This window comes from Sceloporus undulatus, chromosome 4, assembly GCF_019175285.1.
Source record: "Sceloporus undulatus isolate JIND9_A2432 ecotype Alabama chromosome 4, SceUnd_v1.1, whole genome shotgun sequence".
In the NCBI taxonomy this organism is placed as follows: domain Eukaryota; kingdom Metazoa; phylum Chordata; class Lepidosauria; order Squamata; family Phrynosomatidae; genus Sceloporus; species Sceloporus undulatus.
In genome coordinates, this window is record NC_056525.1 from 212,544,341 (window position 1) to 212,565,621 (window position 21,281).

Here is a 21,281-nt window from a genome sequence, read left to right on the forward strand (position 1 = left end):
TTTATCCACAAATTCAGTCATCCACAGCTTGAAAATATTTCAATATATATATATAAATTCCAAAAAGCAAACCTTGATTTTCACCATTTTATATAAGAGGCAAGCCCCCTTGTTTTACCTTTTCTTGCCTATGCAACCTCAAGATCCTTCTAACTAAGTGCAGATTAAATACTTTGCATCTAATGGACGTTACAGGGCAATATGGTGGCATACTTAACAACAATAGACAGTGCCAATATGTGTCCGTGTAGACAGACAGAAGATTTGTATCATTTTCTTCCTGGAATGTTCTTTGTATTTTGACTTGAGAGCTCAGTACCTCCATCCTCCTATTATTCATATCAGAGACTCTGTTCCCTCCAAAAAACCCTGACATTTTTTAATAACAAGAAATGATTACTGTGACCGATGGGAGCATGATTATTGTTATGATTTTTTAAATAAAATTGATAGAAGATTCAATTCATTGATTTTGCAACTACCTGCAGTCAGTGAGGCAAGTAGTTGTAAAACCAATGAATTGAATTTTCGATCGATTTATTTAAATAAATATATATGTAGAGAGAAAGAGTTCCCAAGCTGGGCTGCCCAGGCTGCCACTTACATCACTGATGGTGCACAAATGATTGACATGCATTTTGAAGTGGCACAAATCAGTGGGGACGACAATCGTGCCAAAAAGGAAATGATTACAAGGGGATAACGAAAAAAATGCTTTCATAGTGGGAATGACAGACCTTTTGGAATCAATTTATCATTACAGATCGAAGGCAAATCAGAAACTGGTTTAAATGTAAGTGGGAATGCGCCCTATGTGTCCTATCAAATAACCAAGAACATCAAGTTAGCTCTGACAAAAAGAGAAACTTTAAAATTGTCTAGTGACTTTAAGCTCAGTCTTATTTTGAATGTTTTATTATCAATTTAACTTTAATATGGTATTGGATTGTTTTATCATTGTATTCAAAAGCCTGATCGGTTAATGTAGAATAAACTTGATAGTGATAACTGGATTTAAGGGACAACGTTTTCCTACACCTTGCATTTCATGGGACTTGAGAATCCATGGATTTTGGTGTTCACAGGTGTCCTGGAACCAAATCCCAGCATATACCAAGGGCTTACTGTAATTATCAGCTGCTAAACCAAGGGTAAGCAATGTGTGGACACATGGGTGGAATGTGAGGCCTTTCAGTCATTCTTGGATAGTAACTCCCATCCACCCTAGCCAGCATTCAAGGGATGAGAGGAGTTCAAGTCCAAAACAGAGGTTGTCCACCTCTGTGATAAATCATCCCAACAATTTTTAGTTAGCCTTGTTCCATGAAGAGTACACTATCAATTCTGCTAGAATGCAAATTCAGTCATCAAAAAAAAGTTCATGGAAGAAATCTGAAAGATGACTTGGTCTGCCCACCACTTAATCTATTTATGCACAATTCCTCAAGGAGTGCAGTTTTAGATGAATGAAAACCATTGGCACTTATTCTGAATTATAATAGAGGGTGAATTCTTGAACTGTATGTGCCTCTGTTTCTGAGGAAACTCTTCCTCAGAAGTATGTAGGTTTGCTATTTGTAAGGTTTCCAAACCTCTGCCCACTCAGCCACCTTATGTTTTTTCTTTTCTCTACATTTCCCATTCCTTTTGCAACTTTCAAAGAACTTTCAATTCCAATTCACAATTCCCCCTCTTCCACAAAGTGGACATGAGTTATGCAACTATTAGCAACCAAGTGCAAATCTGGATTGATACAGTAATGCAGAAAAACTTGTTTCAGTTGCATTATTGAGGTTGCAGTAGTTGTGCTATTTCACAGCAACATCACCTCTGTAATCTCCTAAATGTCTTGATTGGTTCTGAAACAGTGTATTAAAGAGAGAGAGAGAGAGAGAGAGAGAGAGAGAATTCCCCATCTGTTCAAGAGATGTTTATAGGTAAATACAAATTCATACACTTTAGTAATTATTAGTACAAAACAAGGAGGTAATTATTTTTTAAGGCATTGAACTGTCACTCTGTTAAGAAACCTTACTTGACTAAGGTCCAATATAGACGGGCGCTTTGTGGCATGACAGCAGTGATTCTAGGGTTAGGAACTATGCACCAACTGCACAGTCCCTAACCCTAGTATGTCATGGTGATGGCTTCATGGCAGCATCCCATCCATACAGGCACTGCCATGATGACGTCGCCGCCACGCAGTGTCTGCATATTGCCGCGCATCACTTACATCAAGAGTGTGCGCTTGTGACTTAAGCCGGGTGCTGCAAAAAGAACCCAGAAGAACTGGGTTCTTTTTACTGCACAGGGATGCCGCGAAGTTTGGCGGCTGCAGTGTCCTTCCAAGAGGCCAGCCCATCCTTTTGGGGCAGTGTATACTGGCCCCAAATTCATAGCTTTTAGTCTGTAGGTTTCTGCACACTTACCTGGCAGTAAAGGCACTGTGTCCTGTCTGACCTTGGATGGTAAGCAGGGTCAGCCCTAGTTAGCAGGTTGACAGGAGATCGTTACTGAATACTAAGTGCTGTTGATTATATTTGACAGCTCCTGATATTTTAGATTTCAGCTCCCAGAATTCCTAACTTTGGCCAAGCTGGCTGGAGCTTCTGGACACTGAAGTCCAAAACACAAGAGAACCAAAGTTTGGGAATCATTTAGTGGAAAGAACTGACAAAATCACCTCTGAGTGTTCTTTGCCTAAGAAAGCCCTATGAAATTCATGGGGTAGCCATGTGCCAACAGGCAACTTGAAGGCACACATGAACACCATATGAACGGCTTCCTCTTTTTTTAGGAGGCACATATAGAATTGTACTTGGAAAATTCAGTTTGCATAAATGTGCGTATGGAAACAGTAATTCTCAAGAAAGAAGTGTAGTTTGCTTTTAAACATTGTAGCAGTCACCATGATTAGAAGAAGAGAGAAGGGAAGGTGCTTCCCTTAATAGGCTGCTTTTTAAAGATACTAGTTTTATGAGCAATAACATGTTATTAACAAGAATATCATTCATTTAATTTAATATAGCCTTAAAATATTTGCATCTTGGTTAATCAGGGGCACATTTTAGTTAATTAAAAATAAAAATCATTAATCAATTAATTGATTTAAAATTGTTGTCCTAATGAATGAATGGAATAAGGAGCATGGGCCATGATTTTATGTACATTGTTGTATTTCTCTCAGATGACCATGATTTAAACAGTGATGTGGAATAATTTATAAGAAAATAACTGAATTGATATTTACCATTGTTTTTCCTGCTAGTTCAGCTAATACACTGTAAGTAATGTAATTGTGACTTGTGCGTGTTCATGCACACACACACCCTAGACTTTCCTCCTTGAAGCAAGCTGCATCATTAAATTATTAAATGAACTATTTATTATACTAACAATGGAATTCTATTCTTGGAGTATGTGTGCTGCACAAAACAAAACAAGCTTTCATTGTCACTGTCATGAGTTTTCCCTCCTACTCCCCTCATCCCACCAGATGTAGTGATGGACTGAATCAAAGCAGATGAACCGGTTGCAAAATATCACGTCAGTTCTGCAAAGATCAGGGCTATCTAGCCCAGGTCTCAGTCTAGCCAGCACCAACAACTTCCTCCATCCAAGCTGCCTTCTGATCTGGTGTAACCTGTGCCCAGAAGCTGTTGCACCACTATGTATGCCAGGCCCTTCCCATACAGAGGAGGAGGTAATTGCTTTGCATGTTGATGCTGGCTGACGTAAAGGGGCAGCAAATGTTCTCTGCTGGAGGACAGAATAGTATGCTCCACACAACCTGTCCTAAATACCTTAAGCTAACTTGCTACCTTCAGACTTACTTAATTGTCAATGTTGATAGTTCAACCAGTAATGATTTTCATCTGCCAGTTCTTGCTTCTGTAGGATTGTGCTGCCACCTTGGTTTTTGCCTTAGGCGGCAAAATATTCAAGAGGGGAAATGTAGCCTGATTGTTTATTTGTGATTTAACTTTGCATTTTGTGAATTTTTAACAATGTTTTTAAATTGTGCCTTGAGTCCCAGTCTGAGGAAAGGGCAGGATAAAAATCATCATCATCATCATCTGACATAAATGCTATAGGGAAAAAAAGACTGTAATGCTATGCATAAGTAAGCAAGCAACTCCTTTGTACAGTTCTTTCTTCACATTCCATAGAAACCACTTTTACCTATTTTCTTTCACCAAAACATTATAATTGGTTACCAATCATATTTCTGTGAGTTAAATGATTAGTGTGAGTTACTCATTCTGAGATAGTTTCTGTCCAGTATTTTGTTTTGTTTTTTATTTAATAAAAGTATCAGTAGGCTACTATTGTGGGGATACAATTTTTCATTTCAAAAATATGGGGCTTGTACTTGGGTCCTGAAATGATGACCAATGTCCAGGATCTGGGAAAGCCTCTAAGCATAGAGATATATGAGCAAAACTTTGCTGCTGAAGACGGGGGAAGGGATCATGAGGTTTCTGGATAGTGCTGGACTCTTAATTCACAGTATTATTCACCATTGCCTATGCTAACTAGGGCTGATGGAAGTTGCAGTACAACATCTGCATGGTTCCCTATGACATCCATGATGATTGTTTGACAGCAGGGGAAGAGGTATATAATAGCAGGACGCGGCTAAATATGTGGCTCTCAGGGTTGATCAAATGGCTGTCCCTCTTCACATGAGATCTGTGAAGGAATAGTTCATGAAAAGAATAGAAACATTTCCAGCTGATGACTCTCACCAAACTTTTTACTGGCCAAATGGTATATGTAATCATGTATCATATACATTGTAATTTCTTTAAAGCTATAAATGCTGTACTGTATCTAAAAAAAAGAAGCAATTGAGTGCAACAGTTGTAACTGATTCTTTTAGCAAAGCATTTCAAATCATGCAAACGGAGGGTCAACTGTATTATAAATATAAGATTTTCTGCCCTGTGGTTTGGGAAATCCTTATAACTAGAGAAATTTGTCTAAATGCACACAGCTAAAAGGGAATAATACCTTTAAGCATTATTGGGGCAAGTATATATCAATTTTACTGACCCCCTGCTTGTGGACATTGTACTATACTGTATTAGAAGGACCTCACATTAGAGCAATGGCCATGATGATCAAGATGGAGGATTCCAAGCCCAATTAATCTCTGTTACTTGTTGCTTGTCGCAAGTAGCATTAGAATATTGGATTGCTGACCAATAGAAAAGGGAGAGGTGAGCTGTTGGAAACAAAAGGCTGCCAGCTAGACACCAGTCCTGCCTACCCTTGCACGATGCTATCAGGGCAGAACATTGCAGTCCTAAGCAGTTTTTTTTAAATCTAAGCTACAAAGCTTGCAACTGTTCATTGTCTGCAGTACATTTCTCTCACATTTCTTGAAATGATAAAGATGAGAGGAAGCAAATCCCACTTCCAAGTTTTAAGGTTCCTGAGAATGGCACCTGCCTGGGGCACACAACTGTAAACCCTTCAGTCTCTCAATTGCACAATTTAATTCAAAAATCACCCATTTTCTCTTTTATGTTTTAAAACCTTTAATATGTCTGTTGTTGTTGTTATTGTTGTTGTTGTCTTTGCCTTCAAGTTGTTTTCAACTTATGGCAACCCTAAGGAGACCTTATCATGGGGTTTTCTTGGCATGTTTCTTCAGAAAAGGTTTGCTATTGCCATCCTCTGAGGTTGAAAGAGTGTGACTTGCCTAAGGTCAACTACTTTGTTTTTACATGGCCAAGCCAGGATTTGAGCTCTGGTCTCCAGAGAAATAGTCCAATGCTCAAACCACAACACACACTGGCTCTCGTAATACAGTGCGCTTGCTCCATACACGGGTGCACCATACACGGCTTCCTGTTTATGTGGAAGTTGCATTGCCATTGAATGAATGGCATGTGTGGCTGCCCTGTTCTATTGAATGGGGCTCATGCTTATGTGGGATTTGCTTTATGCCTGGGTGGGTGTGTCCAGAATGGATCTCCCACATTAAGGCAAGGCTCCATTGTATGAATAAAGCTATTTAAAAAAAAAAAAGAAAATAGTTAACTGCCTATTTGAATGGAACTACTGTATTGATGAAAATAACAACAGAAAACAAGTCATGTTAAACATCTGCAAATTGCAGCAGCAAAGTTCAGCAGGTGCTTAATTGTTTTCATTAAAACAATGTTAGCCAGAATGTTAGCTACCTTGATTCAGAGAAATTTCCATCATTAATTGGATTATGGCCATATGAAGCACTGACATAGTAGGCATACAAATATTTTCTCCATCCAACTAATTAGATCTGTAATTTGTACTTTGCAGGCTTTTCAAATTACACAATCACAGTATGTGTGTGTAGAGACACACATTCTTTTGTGGCATGTGCATCATCATAAATCATCATACATAGACCTAATAATTTATTATTTTTAAATTGTAAAAAATCTGCCCCGATTTGTGAAGCAGACCAATAGGTGGGCATAAAAGTATTTGCATTTAGATCAGATTGTCTTTAGATGTCTCAACTGCAAGGCAGGCAATTCTAAGTATAAATAACATGTACTAAACATTATCTGTGTATTCAAGATTTGAAGGTTAAAAATATTGTACTGTATATGTTTTAAAATATGTTTAAATAATTTGCATCAGTTTCTAATTATTGTGGCCTGTAATTTGTATTGGTGGAAGCAGTTTCATTTTGAAAGGTGAAACATCTGCAAACTGCTGATGGATATAAAACAAAAGGAAATAAACATTTATTTTATTCAAATATAGTCTCAGGAAGTAGGGCTGATTTCTTCCTGTGACCAACAGTTCCAAGAGTTATTGGCTGATAAAACATAAGACATGCTTGTCACCTTAAGTTTCTTTTGTGGAAGAAAGTTGGTACATAGATATAATAAAAATTTAATCTATAATTTCATCTAAATAGTGTAATGCTATATGCAAGAAATGACATCTGAAAAGTTATAGGATTTGGTGGAAGCCTCACTACACCATGAGATATGCTGCTCATAGAGGCTGGCACAAATTCTCAAATACACTGGCACAGTACATCACCAGCACAGCCATTTTGCTGGTATGGCCATGCCAGAAGAGTAGCCAAAACAAGATGGGCAGGACAAGGTAGACTACCAGGGAGGCCAAAAGAAAATTTCCCTTCAGTCACTGAGTTTCTAACATTGTGGAGAATGAGACGATGAAAATTGCTCTTGCCTAGAACTCTTAGTCTTATATTTGCTGTGTTCACATTCTTGTTGTATGCCTTCAAGTCTACTTATGGCAGTCCTAAGGCACCCTATCACTGGTTTTTTTTGGGGCTATGAATGTGTGAGTCACCCAAGGTCACTCATTGGGTTTTCATGGCCAAGCAGGGAATCAAATATTGGTCTCCAGAGTCTTAGGCCAATGATCAATCCACTACACCACACTGGCACACTTTGTCTGCTCCTTTTCTTAAACTGCCTAAACTGTACTTCTAAATATTCAGTTGAGCAAGGTTTTAAGTTACTGCAATGCTAGAAATTTGGGGACCAAAGGAAAATTTTGCACTTTGAACTCATTTTGCAGTGATTAATGTAAACTGAAAACAAAGAGAGAATATAGGAGCGAGGGAGAGAAATTAGGACATTCTAAAAGCAGCTGAAAAAGTGGGATGACAGAGGACTAATTGGGACTGTCACTGCCAAATGGGGACATTTGGGGGATATGGCATGGTGTCATAGGAAAGGCCTATGATAAAGAACTCTGTATTATCATTGGCAGGTGACTGAGGAGCCAGAATACACAACAGCCATGTGAGTTCCTACCATACATCTTTCAGAAAAGGAGGTATGTGAGTCACAGTGGATCTCATAGTAGAAGATGGTGTGAATATTTTTGTACTGTGGGTTGAGGAGCCATATAGTATGGCTTCCATGTAGGAACTGTAGTCCAAGATAATATCAGGACCCTTTCATACTAGACAGTTATACAACCATGTTTCTCTTTAACAACTATGACTGCATCTTAATGGATCCTGGGATTTGTAGTTTGGTGAGGCACCACAGCAATCTAGCTCAGAATTCAAAATACCTAAACAGCCATCCCAGGATTGAATAGGACATTGTCATAGCAGCTAACATAGTATCAATGTGCTACATTTGTAAAGTGTGAGTGGTTCTTAGAGTCCTTTTAGAGAATAAAATCCTATTTTCCCCCCTAGCTGAGTGATGTAACAACTGTATCTTCAGAAGCAAAGAAGATTTTCTCAGACAGATCAGTAACACAGATGTTTGGTGTTGAGATCTAGCCCAGTAATGGAGTGCAATAGTACATGGTTCTCAGGTAAGAGATTTCCCCTCTGTGATGTATTTGGCATATCTATTTCAGCAATATTGTTATGGCCTGCTAAACTTCATAAATGGCATCTGGAAGCCTGATTATGAAAGTGACTCTGTTGCCTTAAAACCTGATGGGATGTCATACTTGGTTTTCTCTTGAAGGGATTAATGTGAGAAGCAGAGCCCCGTGTCAGCTGAGACTTGAGCTGTCTTTCAGTTGTGTCACTGCCTGAATAACAAGTGGAACTCTCTTTCCATGCTCTTAGCTTCTTAAAATGTACAATCATTTCAAATAAGGAAACCTGCTTAGGTAGCAAGCATCCCTGTAACTCCCTCAAGATTGCTGTTCTGACATCAAAGAGAGACATTTTCCAGTAAATGAAAGCAACACAAAATTTCTAGCACAGGGTGTAGTTGTCCATTATGTATTTTCTGCCTGCCCTCTCCCACCCAACTTCACTATGTTTTTATTGGGATTGTTGCAAACTAATTTTTCTAAAGCACCCTTGTATCATACAAGGAAAGGCAAAACTTAAATAAGATCAGAATCAATTTTGTGAAACTAAGACAGAGGTGAAGCATAGGGGGTGAAATCAAGAGAATGAAAAATGCCCACCAATTTCATAATTACATAAACATGCACAGTCTGTACTATTAGGAAATCTGGAACATAATAGCTGCCCTTTCCCACAAATTTATCACTAGCGTTCTTGATGGAATTGCAAATATCTTCTTCTATATACTGAGGTCTTCTCAGTTGTGTAAGTGGATAAGTTCTTGCAACTCCTCCATTTTAGTGCATGTGTGACTTGGTTTTATCACTGTAAGAACAGAATGAGAAGTAAACACATTTTGAGAAGAATGCAAAAGGAGGTATACATACAATCTTGGCAGATAACTCCAAGTGCCCTCCCTTGTACACAAACCGTGGTCACTAGTGCCAAGACTGTATGTAAGCCATTTCTCCATCTTTTTTTAAAAAAAAATTTTTTTAAATTAGAAGATGACTATTTTTTGTAATAATATCTGAATGTTAATAGTAATGAAACTACTCACATAAAATCTTACTCTGGTGTTTCTTAAAGGCATAAAGGTGACCTTGGTTTATTGAAATTGTTGTTATATGCTTTCAGGTCTTATAAAGGATGTAGGGGTGACTCCTAGTTCAGAATGGAGACTGCAAACTGCCTTATATCAGCCCAAGTTAACTACTTGTCTGCTTTGCCCACCATGGCCCATTCTGGCTGGTAGTGGTTCTCCAGGATCTCAGGTTGGAGTCATTCCCATTACTCAACACCAAATCACTTAATGTAGATATAGTAGAAATGTACTGCATACAAAAGACATGCTCTTCTCTAAGAAAGCAAAAGGAGCAAGAAATATGTGCAGTAAATGAGGGTTGGCAGCTGTGGCAAGGGTGAATTATTGCCACTGTAAGTCAAAGAGTTCCAGTCTTATAATGTCAAATATTTCCACCACACCCATGTCTCCCTAATATCTATATTCTGCTTTGAATATCTGTGGAGTAATTACTTGGTTAATAAAACAACAAAAAGGAATAATGCCACCTTTCAGTCAAGGGTAACAATCTCATGCTGTAACATGATTTCTGATCATGATTAGCCCATTGACAAAGAACTATGCAAACAGCTGCAGGTTTATCGGCTCAGTGAAAAAATATTCATCATGAATGTGGAATACAGGTGAAACAGATGACATGCAGTTCTTCATGAGCTACGAAGAGGCTGTTAGCTTGTCATCTGCAGCTGCAAGCAATTTGTTTGACCAAGAAACATGGCCTTTTTGTTTCAGTCTGGATCCCAGGGCATGCCTCTGTCCCAAAGAGCTTGCAATAAAAAATACAATGAAATCCAAAATGTGCAAATGAGTGATACTTTTATTGGCCAATCACAATGCACAAACACACATCATGCATGTTTTTGAAGCTCCACTGGCTTCTTCTTCAGGCAAAAGACATTGAAAAATCATTCAGGAGAGAGAGAGAAAAGTTACTGTGATGGACTTACATTTTAGTCAGATTTTATCTCTGCTGTAGTTCAGTTGTTTGGGGTGCAGGCAGAGACTACTCCCCTCTTGACCATTTGGGCATTGAGACAAAGGACAGTAAAATTTAAACTCTATCTGCAGTAGTAAAGCGACTCCTCTTGGGATCCAGGATGTCTGTACCTTTTGTGAACCCACAGGTCCCTTTCTTATGCACTGAACATTGAATTTCTCAAGAAGTCTCTGTACATTGGGGAAAATGTTTAGGTGCTCCATAGGCAAAATAAAAAATACAATTACAGTTTGTATTTCTTTCTGCAGGGCAGTGAGGAAAGAACAAGGCAGTGGGAAAAGAAATAATAACCCAGTGTCTCGATCTATATTCTGCAATATCCTTGATGTTCTAGCAGATACCTACCATTATTTACTCATAGAAATAATCTCTCTTCTAAGAAAGTTATATAAATCCAATGGGTAAAAAACTAACAAATTGTTTTCTTATGCCTTTAGTGGCAAACAGTGGTTTATATGGCTCCTCAGTCCTCCTTGCACTGTGTACAAGGGATGTTTAACACATATTGATAAATTACATGGCTTAAATGCTATTTTTATGATAGCTGAACTACCACCTAATTTATAAGGTGAAAATGACAGAGCTTTGCTTGATGATCTGGCATTTCAGTGTTGCAATATCACAGGCAAAAGAAATATAGAACAATATAAATGGGGAGGTAGATTACTCAAGGTTTCACTTTTTTTAGTTAATACAGCTAGAATCTGCTTACTGGAGAAATATTTCTTAATTGTGCAAAGTCAAGACATGCTCTCTGGCATGAACTCAAAAACTGTAGGTGGCTCTGTTAAAGAGGCCCTGTGCCCACTCCTGCTGAGGTCACTTGACATAAATGAAATGAACTAACTTAAGGAATAAACCAGATTGTATTATATATCAATCACAAAGTCACTCTATGAAATATTGCATAACCCACAGAAGCCAGAAACTCTTGAATTGTTAAGCGCTTGAAACAAAGAAAAGGGTTATTTCTGGTTAGAGCTGGGGTGGGTAGATTTCAGGCTTGTGGGATCTACATTATTTTATTTTATTATAAATTAGAAGCCCAAGATCCGGGTGTAAAAGATTTAAACTAAGAACTAAAGAACTTTGAGTTCAAAGTTTCATCTACAGAAACAAAATTTATAAAATCCATTGTTATTACATAGAATAACCCACCCTTGGTTACTACAAATTCTCTTTTTAACAGCATAATAAAGAGTGGAAGAGACATCATTCTGTTCCTGCTTTGTTTTTGTTTTTGTTTTTTTAAGGGATGGGGAGTCAGAAATCCTTCATAATTTCTGTAAAAAATCACCTAGATGTCAGCTAGTAGATCTCTGTATTCTGTTACTCCACCCATGGATTTGAGAAGCAAAATAGGGGAAAACAAGAAGTACCTTTTTGTTGTGAATGTTGTTGCTGTTGTTGTTGTTGTTGTTGTTGTTGTTGCAGGAATATAGACTTCACTCCTGCGAAGGGTGAAATATTGCAGTGAATTTCCTTCTATTACATCAGACTATAAAACTTTCTGGGGCCTTATTCCCACTTATAAATAAATCAAATTGTGATTCCAAATCCATGAATCAATTCAACAGCAAAGCATGGTTCACACTACATTTGCCCCATCACATTTTTTTCCTGTAAAATTACCCACTTTTCATTCACATTGATGAATGAATCGATTCAAAATGGACCCACTTCTGCCGGCTGAAGGGCAAATTTAAATCAATTCTAATCTGCATCTCATTCACACTTGCACAGAATCGATTTATCGAAAAAAACGTGGAAAAAATCAGGGTCAAAAATGTGTGTTAAATGGGTCTAGTGCATGGCCTCCCATCTCTGAATCACTTCAGTGATTCAGTTCAAGTATGAATCAGAGTCATTTAAATAGCTTCAAACCAGTTTGCAAACTAGTTTAAAGTGTAGTGGGAATGAGGCCTGTGAAGCGCTATTCATATTTTGAGACTTCATTTAGGACAATTCATTTTTTCATAGTTACACATGATTTTCCTGTGCAAAAATATGTTTTAGGGTAGATACCATGCTTCTTGTCCAAACAAAAGCAATATTTTGGTGCAGGAGACAGCGTATGTTGCATAAAACATGTTGATCCCTTTTTATTGCTTTTTCTTCTCACAGGAATCATGTTTTGTTCAGAGGAATTAGTATACTTGCCAAAGTTTTGTAAATTGATTGCTTGGGGTGTTGTGACATTTGGAAACCCATCACAATTACATCTCCTTAGATCAGTGATGATTGAGATCTTCACAGTTGAACAGTTCTTGGGGGGCTAGGACTCACGCCCAGGCCATGTTGAAACCTTGTCATGAACAGTTTCCCTTTGATGGTGTCTTTGTAGAGCTAAACTGTTCAGATCACCTCTACACTGGCTGGCCATCGTCTCAGATTATTTAAAGTGCAGTGCCCAATCTGATGTCAAGATCAGGTTTGGAACTGAGGTTGACGTAATCCAAGGTGGTGCCCAGAAATCATGGAGCATAGCTGAATTCTATCTTGGATCCCCTTCAGAAATTCCCTGATTTGTGTCACTTTTTGTTTGGATTCTAAGCAGTTTGCACATGGTGTCATCTGAAAACCAATTGCAAAATTGTGGCTAGTACCCTGGATAACCCCAGGTTCTGTCCAGTTTAAGATTCCAGTTTTCCCCTTGTGATAAAATCCACAGGACCTTATCACATGGGGAAAATCAGGCAAAATTGGGGATTTAAACAGCAATTATCCCATGCAAAACATGATATCACAATTACGATTTTCATACGACCTCACTATCAAACAAGCAATAAACAGGCAACAAATCATTCATGCAGAAATCCTGAAAATGATTTGTTGCTGTTTATTGCCAGTTTATTGCTTATTTAATAGTGATGTGTGTGAAAATCTTAATTGTGACATCGCATTTTGCACGGGATAATCACTGTATTACACTGCATCTATATACATTGCATCTACACCGTAGAAATAATGCAATTTGACACCACTTTAAGTTTCATGGCTCCATCCTATAGTTTCCTAGGATTTGTATCTTATAAACCAACATTCTTTAGCAGAGAAGGCTAAAGACTGTGCAAAACTACAGATCCCAGGAATCCATAGGATGGAGCTACAGCCTTTAAAGAGGTGTCAAACTGCATTATTTCTACAGTGTAGTTGCACCCTTATTCTTGTTTGATGTTCATTTAGTGCCTTGGTCATCCAACCAGAAGTTTAGACCCTATCTTTTTATTATGTACACTTCAGTCTAGTGCACACTGAACTATAAGAATACACTTGGCTGCCTGGGTCTCTAGTGTACTAACTTGCAGGGTGACCTCAGGTCATTCTTTGTGGTTCTTGTTTGTATATTCTAAGATCTGGCAGTCTTCCTAGACAGGAAATTTAAACAAGATTTTTCCTTTCCTTTGTTTCAAAACAGAAATGTACAGGCATTGTCATGAATCTTAGGCTCTATATTCTACTGACCATAGGTCTTACCAAGTTATATGTCCTTATTTATTAATATATAATCATTTTAATGGCATATACCTAGGCTGAGGAGTGGCCAGCTAAAATTCATCTGACCTGTAATAATACACTTAAACATGATGAAAAACAATTAAAAACAGTGCAATTTAAAACAATACAGCACCCACTTCCAAGCTCATTCCTTAAAACTTTAAGTTCTAAAAAATTGTCAGATTAAAGAAGTCTTTGTCTGCTGATGGATGGACAGCAAGGAGGAGGGATGTAGCCTCACTAGGTAGGAGGTTCACAGCCACTAAGAAGTCCCTATTATTTATTTATTGAATTTATATCCTGCCTTTTCCCAAAAATGCAGTTCAAAGCAGCTATCTTGTATATTCACCAACTGTATCAAATATAGCACTATAACTCTTTTTAAAAAAAAATTAAAAAGGAGGAGGAGAGACAGAAGCATATTGCTTTAACATGTTCAAGAACTAAAACAAAACCCACTTGAGGTTGGAAAAAATGTTATAGTTGTACCAGGAATTGTCAGCAAATAATCTAGGGCAACAGAAATGTTGTTGGGCTATTATTATTATTTATTTATTGAAAAAAGAATTACAGCCCTCTTCAAAAAACCAAACCCACAGTCTCCTGATATATTTGCCCCCTTTGGAGGTGCTCTATAGTGGCACATATTTATGCTATGCTAGAATTATATAAGATCTAGCTGGAAATATACATGATCTTGATTTGAAAGTAAATGATACAAAAAATGGTTAGTTCATCCAGAGGTTCCTTAGGAACTACCTATGTTTCATGATGATTCAAGAAATGCTTATGACTGCTGCTCTGTCGTCATGAAGTCCCATAAAAGTCGGCAGGCCTTGATTTGAAATAGACATGCATAAAATTAAGGTGAAGGGGAACAAGCTGAAGTAAATGAAGCCAACAGTTACTGCATGCATCATTATTTGTTGTTGTGTATCTTCATGTCATTATTGACCTATGGTGACCCTAAGTTAAACCTATGACAGGGTTTTCTTGACACAGTTTGTTCAGAGAGGTTTTGGTTTTGTCTTTACCTTCCTCTGAGGATGAGAGGATGATTGTCCAAGGTCATCCAGTTGGTTTTTGTGGCTGAATGGAGATCTGAGCCCTGTTCTTGAGAGTCATAGTCCAACACTCAAACCACTACATCATGCTGCATCTCTCACCATTATAAAACATAGCATAAATGCATGCCAGCATATTTGCTGCACTCTTGAGCTCACCCATTATGCTCAATGAGTTAGTTCCCCATCTTTCCAGTCAAAAAAGCATTGTGTGTGTGCTTCCAGAATGACTGTCTGCATTAATGATCACACTTATGCAAGCCTCAAGAAAGCACAGCAACTTGCACAAAAGTTTTTACACTGCTATAGTGCCCAAAAAGATACTGGTCACAAAGTTGCATTCCATTGTATTTCTTTTTAATTTAACCTCCCAGTTTAATATATCTCTTTTCGAAGTCATCTGTGAAATACATCACCTCTTAGGCATTCTGTGAACATTCACTGGTCACAATGTTCCCAGATTATGAATTCCCTTTATGCTATGACCCTTTCCCCAGATACTAAAAAAAATCCCTTCTTTGCAAAATATCTCAAGTGGGAATCTGCTGAAAAGAGCTTAAGTAGTTTTTTCTATCACAAATTAAACTTTCACCTTAAAAACCAGGAGCTGGTCAGCTCTTTTTAGTATTACATTTGGCCTGTCAGCAAAAGGGCTGCAGCACAGGAAACAAAGAGTGGCAGTGCCCTTACCCTTTAATTCATTCCATTTATAGCCCTCTTTTCCTTCAAGGAATTCAAGGCAACATGCATAGCTCTCCGACCTCCTCCCACTTTGCCCTCACAACAACCCCATGAAGTAGAACAGGCTGAGAGAGTGACTGGCCCAACATCTTCTTCAGCCATTTTCATGTCAGTGATGGTGAATGCATGAATGACAAGCACAACTCCTCAAAATCCTTTTAATTTTGGTTTTGTATCACAGATTTACATTTTCTCTTTGCATGCAGGAGATTTTGAAGATATCAACAAAGCCCTCAAAAGACATCCATGCAACAGAAAATCAAATGAACATTGTCTTGATTGTTTCATTGGCCTCTTCCTTCCTGGCTTGGGCAATAAAAGGATGACATGCTGTCATGATGGGAAGGAAAATACTCAATTCCAGAAGTCTTAGTGTTATATTTTTCTATATAAGGCATTCTGGAGTTTCTTACACATTGTAAACCACTTAGGGAGTGCTTAAATGCCCTGATAAGTGGTACAGAAATGTACTTGCTTTTGCTGTTCTGAATTCAAAGGCACAACAGAAATGAAATAAACAAATGCCATGTCAAGTCGTGATTAGTAATCAAAGTTTCACGTTTTCATTGAACTCTTAAATTTGGAAAATGTGGGTGATTCAGAGAACAATTCATTTTAGTCCTACTACTGTGTATCATCTTTGACACTGGAATAAATTTTCTGGTCAAAAATACTAAAGGTCAACCTTTCAGTTTTGGACAAGTAGGCTGGACCTTTTCCTTTTGGAAACAAAAACAGAATAAACACAAAATCTTAAATAGCCTACATGACATTTTTCCACATATGGTAACAGCTTTTTGGGGTCAAACAAAATGCTTGACCTGGCCAATAAAGCTTGGCTGTTCTATTCCAAGTCCCCTGAGTCTTTCATTTCCTTAAATAAAATATTTTATATTGTTAAAAGTACAAAAATACATATGGGAAAGCATGGTAAGTAGTTGATTCAAAATTCAAATGTGACACAGTGATACAGACTATTCTTGCATAAAGCTGTACAAATGCTTGCCTCCAGGACTACATTTCCTTCCAATGATGTTTTGCCCTTTAGTCCAAATTATGTTATCATTATTTTGGGCAACTATTTTCTCATCAGTAGTACAATGACCTTTTGCTCAGTGCAGGACTTCATACTTAAACAGCAAGATAGGCAGAGATTTCCTTCTTGATAAGAAGGAAGGAAGGAGTATTGTGGCACCTTTTAAATTAACCAATTTATTTCAGCTTAAATTTCAGTGGGGTCTAGTCCATGTGTTCAGATGCTTATGCTAAAATAAATTGGTGAGTCTTAAAGGTGCCACAAGACACCTTTTTATATTGGAGCAGATGGATATGGTTATCTGTCTCATTTGCTCCTTGTTAATCAAACAGATTGTTTCCATGGATTATGAAGGAGTTCTAAATGCTGTATTATCTCCAATTATCATCCGCCCTTAGGAGATGTCATTTGTTTGAAGATCATTTTGCTTCAAAATGGAGGCTGAGATCCTGTATGGCACAACATAGTCTAATAGTTCTGCATGTAGAACCACACTACTGCTGTGCACTCAACATCCCAGGGACTCACCACTGAGTTCTGCAGCCTCCCTAGCCATCCTGTGTCTGGTGGAGAGCAGGGGGTGAGAGAAGTGTCTGGCTATGTCCTTGTACAGATGCAAAATGATTATGCACTGACATCATGCACTGACATCTGAAGCAGCTTAATGGTAAGCTGGAAACTCATTTGTTGCAGAGAGTAGAAGAGAGTACCAACTCCCAGAATACCCCCCCCAAAAAATTTAGGCATATGGTGGACTTAATACTTGCAAACTAACAAGATGCTAGCTATAATAGCAAAGATGAGTACAACGAAATACACAATACTGTGCAAGTCTACTTAATTTTCCATTTGTATCCAATGGGGTTTTCTACTCTGGAGCTTGTCGTTCAGTGTATCAGTGCAAAATTTTAGGAGTTGTAATATATTTGTTTCATCATTCATTCTACTTCCAGTTCAATCCTCTTTCACTGCACTTCAATCCACTATTGACTGTTTCATACATGCAGTTGTATCAAGAGCTCCAAACCTGTATAGTCTTTCCATTCATCCTGCAGTGAATCTCATTCTTATTTTCAAAGCTCTGCATCATTTGATGACGGCCAACATGGTGTAGTTGTTTGGGTGCTGGATTAGAATTCTAGGATAAGAGGGTTCAAATCCCTCCGCAGTCATGGAAATCCACAAGGTAATCTTGACTAAGTCACACACACTACCAGCCTTAAAAGAAGGCAATAGCAACCCTCCTCTGAATAAATCTTGTCCAGAAAAGCCTAGGACGGGGCTATGGAGTCAATTGGAGAAGGCATATTACAACAGCAATCACCATCTGGCCCCTGCATATCACTTCCCTTTTTATAGCTCCTTTGTTGTGGTCAGTTTTGAAATGCAGGGATGCACTTACTATGACAGTCCCTAAAATGATGTCACCAATGATAGTTTGAAAGTACAGTGTGCCCAGGCTATACGCAGGCGCGCTTTATGCAGCTTTCAGCATACGCAGAAAGCCGCATGGGGAGGAAGGGGCAGCGCGTCCCATAGGGGCAAATGGGGCACGTGCCCATGGCGCGTTACCACGCCGCCACGTCACGAGCCCCATTCATTTAAATGGAGCTTGAGCATAGGTGTTTTTTGTTTTACACAGGGGAGTCCGGAACAGATCCCCCGCATAAACAAAGGGCGCACTTTACAGAACTCTTGTATTGATTCATTGAGCTTATCACACTCAGATGGGATAGGGATGGGATCACTCTTCTGTTCTTATCCCATCTGGGGGAAGGGGGTTGCATGAAAGCCTTTTATATCTTAGCACTGATCCTATCATTATCCTGTCATTGAAGCGGCATTGCATTAACATGAACTCCCATTAATGCAAAATGCCAGGGCAATGCCATTTCAATGATGAGACAATGACAGGATCAACAGGGGAGCTTCCGACTTCAAAAATCAGCCGGCTGAACAAGGCTTCAACCCAGGATGCATTCGGGTGGCAGCATCCTGGCTAGATAGGAAGTGATTTAGGTATGATAACATCTGGGGGCATCCTAGGCCCTGAATTCAAGCTGGAAGAGGTAAACTGGCTTATTTGTTAATGGGATATGGTCCTCTTTGAGACTATTTGAATGGGGAGAGCTTTGTTGACTTCGTTGATTTTAAAAGGATATTCTGTTGCCTGAAGGCAGATAGAATCAATCAGGGAAGCCGTGACCCTGAGTCTGCAAGACCTGAGCAGAGCTGTTGATAACAGGATGACTTGGAGGTCTTTTATTCATAAGGTCTCCATAAGTCAAGAGTGACCTGATGCAATTAGCATCAACAACATTTCTGTTGCCAGTGGCTGGTATCCTGTTAATGACATATTTTCAATTACACCTGTGCATAGAATTTTTTTGGTTGCTTCAAAGGGAGTAATTCACTTCCTCCTTCATGCAGTGATCACCACCGCCACCATCCCCAGGCCTCACTTTCTTCTTGTACCTCCAACATGATCATTTGGTACCTGGTCAGAGAGAAGAGGTCAGGGGCAATCAGAGAAGCATTTGAATATGGTACTATAATCAGATGCAGAATGAGAAAGCCATCTTCTCAAGCCTCCCAGAGTCTATGATTCTATGATATTACATTTACCAGTACAGTTGGCCCTTCATATCTGCAGGGCTTCAGTTCCGGACACCTAATCCCTGTGGATGCCAAAAACGGAAGGACCTCAAGTCCCACTGGTTTTAATGGCAGTGTGCCATGCACACAGTTGTGGTGGTGTGGTCACATGCTCATGCTGCCATTGTGGTGAATGGGGCAGGGTCATCCCCAGATGGCAAGCCTGTGGTTGGGCCGGGAAGACTGTATAGGCTGAGATCTTGATATCATAGCTGTGCTCATCTCCTGATCTGACTCCTTAAACCCACTTTAAAAGCCAGCCAGCTAGCCAGCTTCAATGAACTACATCAATCTGCAGCACCCCACTAGACAGTAATATAGAACTCGATTGCCTGGTGTAACTGGCTGGCTTTTAAGGAGGCATTTGGAAGCATTTATAATTGTGGCAGTGGAGCCATGATAGCACATGTAAAGAGGAAACAGTTGCATGGACATAAATCTAATTTAAGGCATTGTAACTAACGACTTCTCAGATTTTCCTGGTATAACAAAAGGCTTAAGAGTCTGATTGTATGTTGCCTATTCATTGATATGATGTGATGTACCACCTACTCCATCTGTTTTTTCCCTTTACTGCTATCAGCTCAGTTGCACTTTTCCTGTTCTGGAAAATCTCCAAGCTCTCATGTCACCTTTGCTAATGACCATTTTTCTATGCCAGACAGATCATCCGGAGGAGAAGTATATTTCTTTTTCTATCACTGTATAAAGCAGCATGTATCAGATTTTCAGAAATGAACAAGCAAAAGGAAAGGAATTCTTTTTAGACTAGACAGAAGGTGAATGAAAGAAATTAAAAAAAAAAAAGATTCCAAAAAGCAAACCTTGATTTGCCATGTTATATAAGGTACACCATTTTACTATGCCGTTGTATGTAACAGGATTTAAGCACCCACAGATTTTGGTATCCATGGGGAGGTCCTAGAACCAAACCCCAGGGGATACAAAGGGCCCACTGCACACTCTGTGTGTGTGTGTGCACGCATGCGCGCGTGTGTGCATGTGAATGATGGGTTCTGGAATAAAAATGACTTATAATTGAAAGAGTCTTTCAGAGCATTCGAGTCATTCAGGAGAATGCTTTTGCTAGAATAAAAGAATGGTAGGATATAATGGTAGAATATGAGTGCTTCTCAAATTCACCCCCCCTCCCCCCAATAACAACGTGTCTTTTATTCTGGATGGCAGCCAAGCATACTAATTTAGCACATAACTACCTAACGTGCCATGTAAACTATATAATCTGCTTTTTAGTAATTGAGAGCAGATTTAATAAATTAAGACAGCACATAAATTAATAAATTAAGACTGCGAGGGAGTTGACCAGGCAGGCCCAGCTCCATCAGGGCTAGCCTGAAGGAAGAGACTCCTCCCTCCATAACTGCCATCCTCTGGCCTGCGAGGGAATTGACCAGACAGGACCAGCTCCATCAGGGATAGCCTGAAGGAAGAGACTCCGCCCTCCATTACAATCATCCTCTGGCCTGTGAAGAAGTTGACCAGGCAAGCCCAGCCAGTTCCATCAGGGCTAGCCTGAAGGAAGAGACTCCTCCCTCCATAACTGCCATCCTCCAGCCTGCGAGGGAGTTGAACAGGCAGGCCCAGTTCCATCAGGGCTAGCCTGAAGAAGAAGAGCCCTCCCTCCAGTCCATCTGCCTTGGTCCAGACCTCAGAGGGAGAGAAGAATGCTGGACCTGATCCCCTCCCCCCTCACCATTCCCTTCTCCTTTTGTGTCATGTCTTTTAGATTGTAAGCCTGAGGGAAGGGAACCATCTAGTATCCCCTCTGTTGTAAGCCGCCCGGATTCCCAGTGATTGGGCGGCATATAAATAAATCCTATTATTATTATTATTATTATTATTAAAGTCCAAACATTTAACATCTAAAATAATAGAGATAC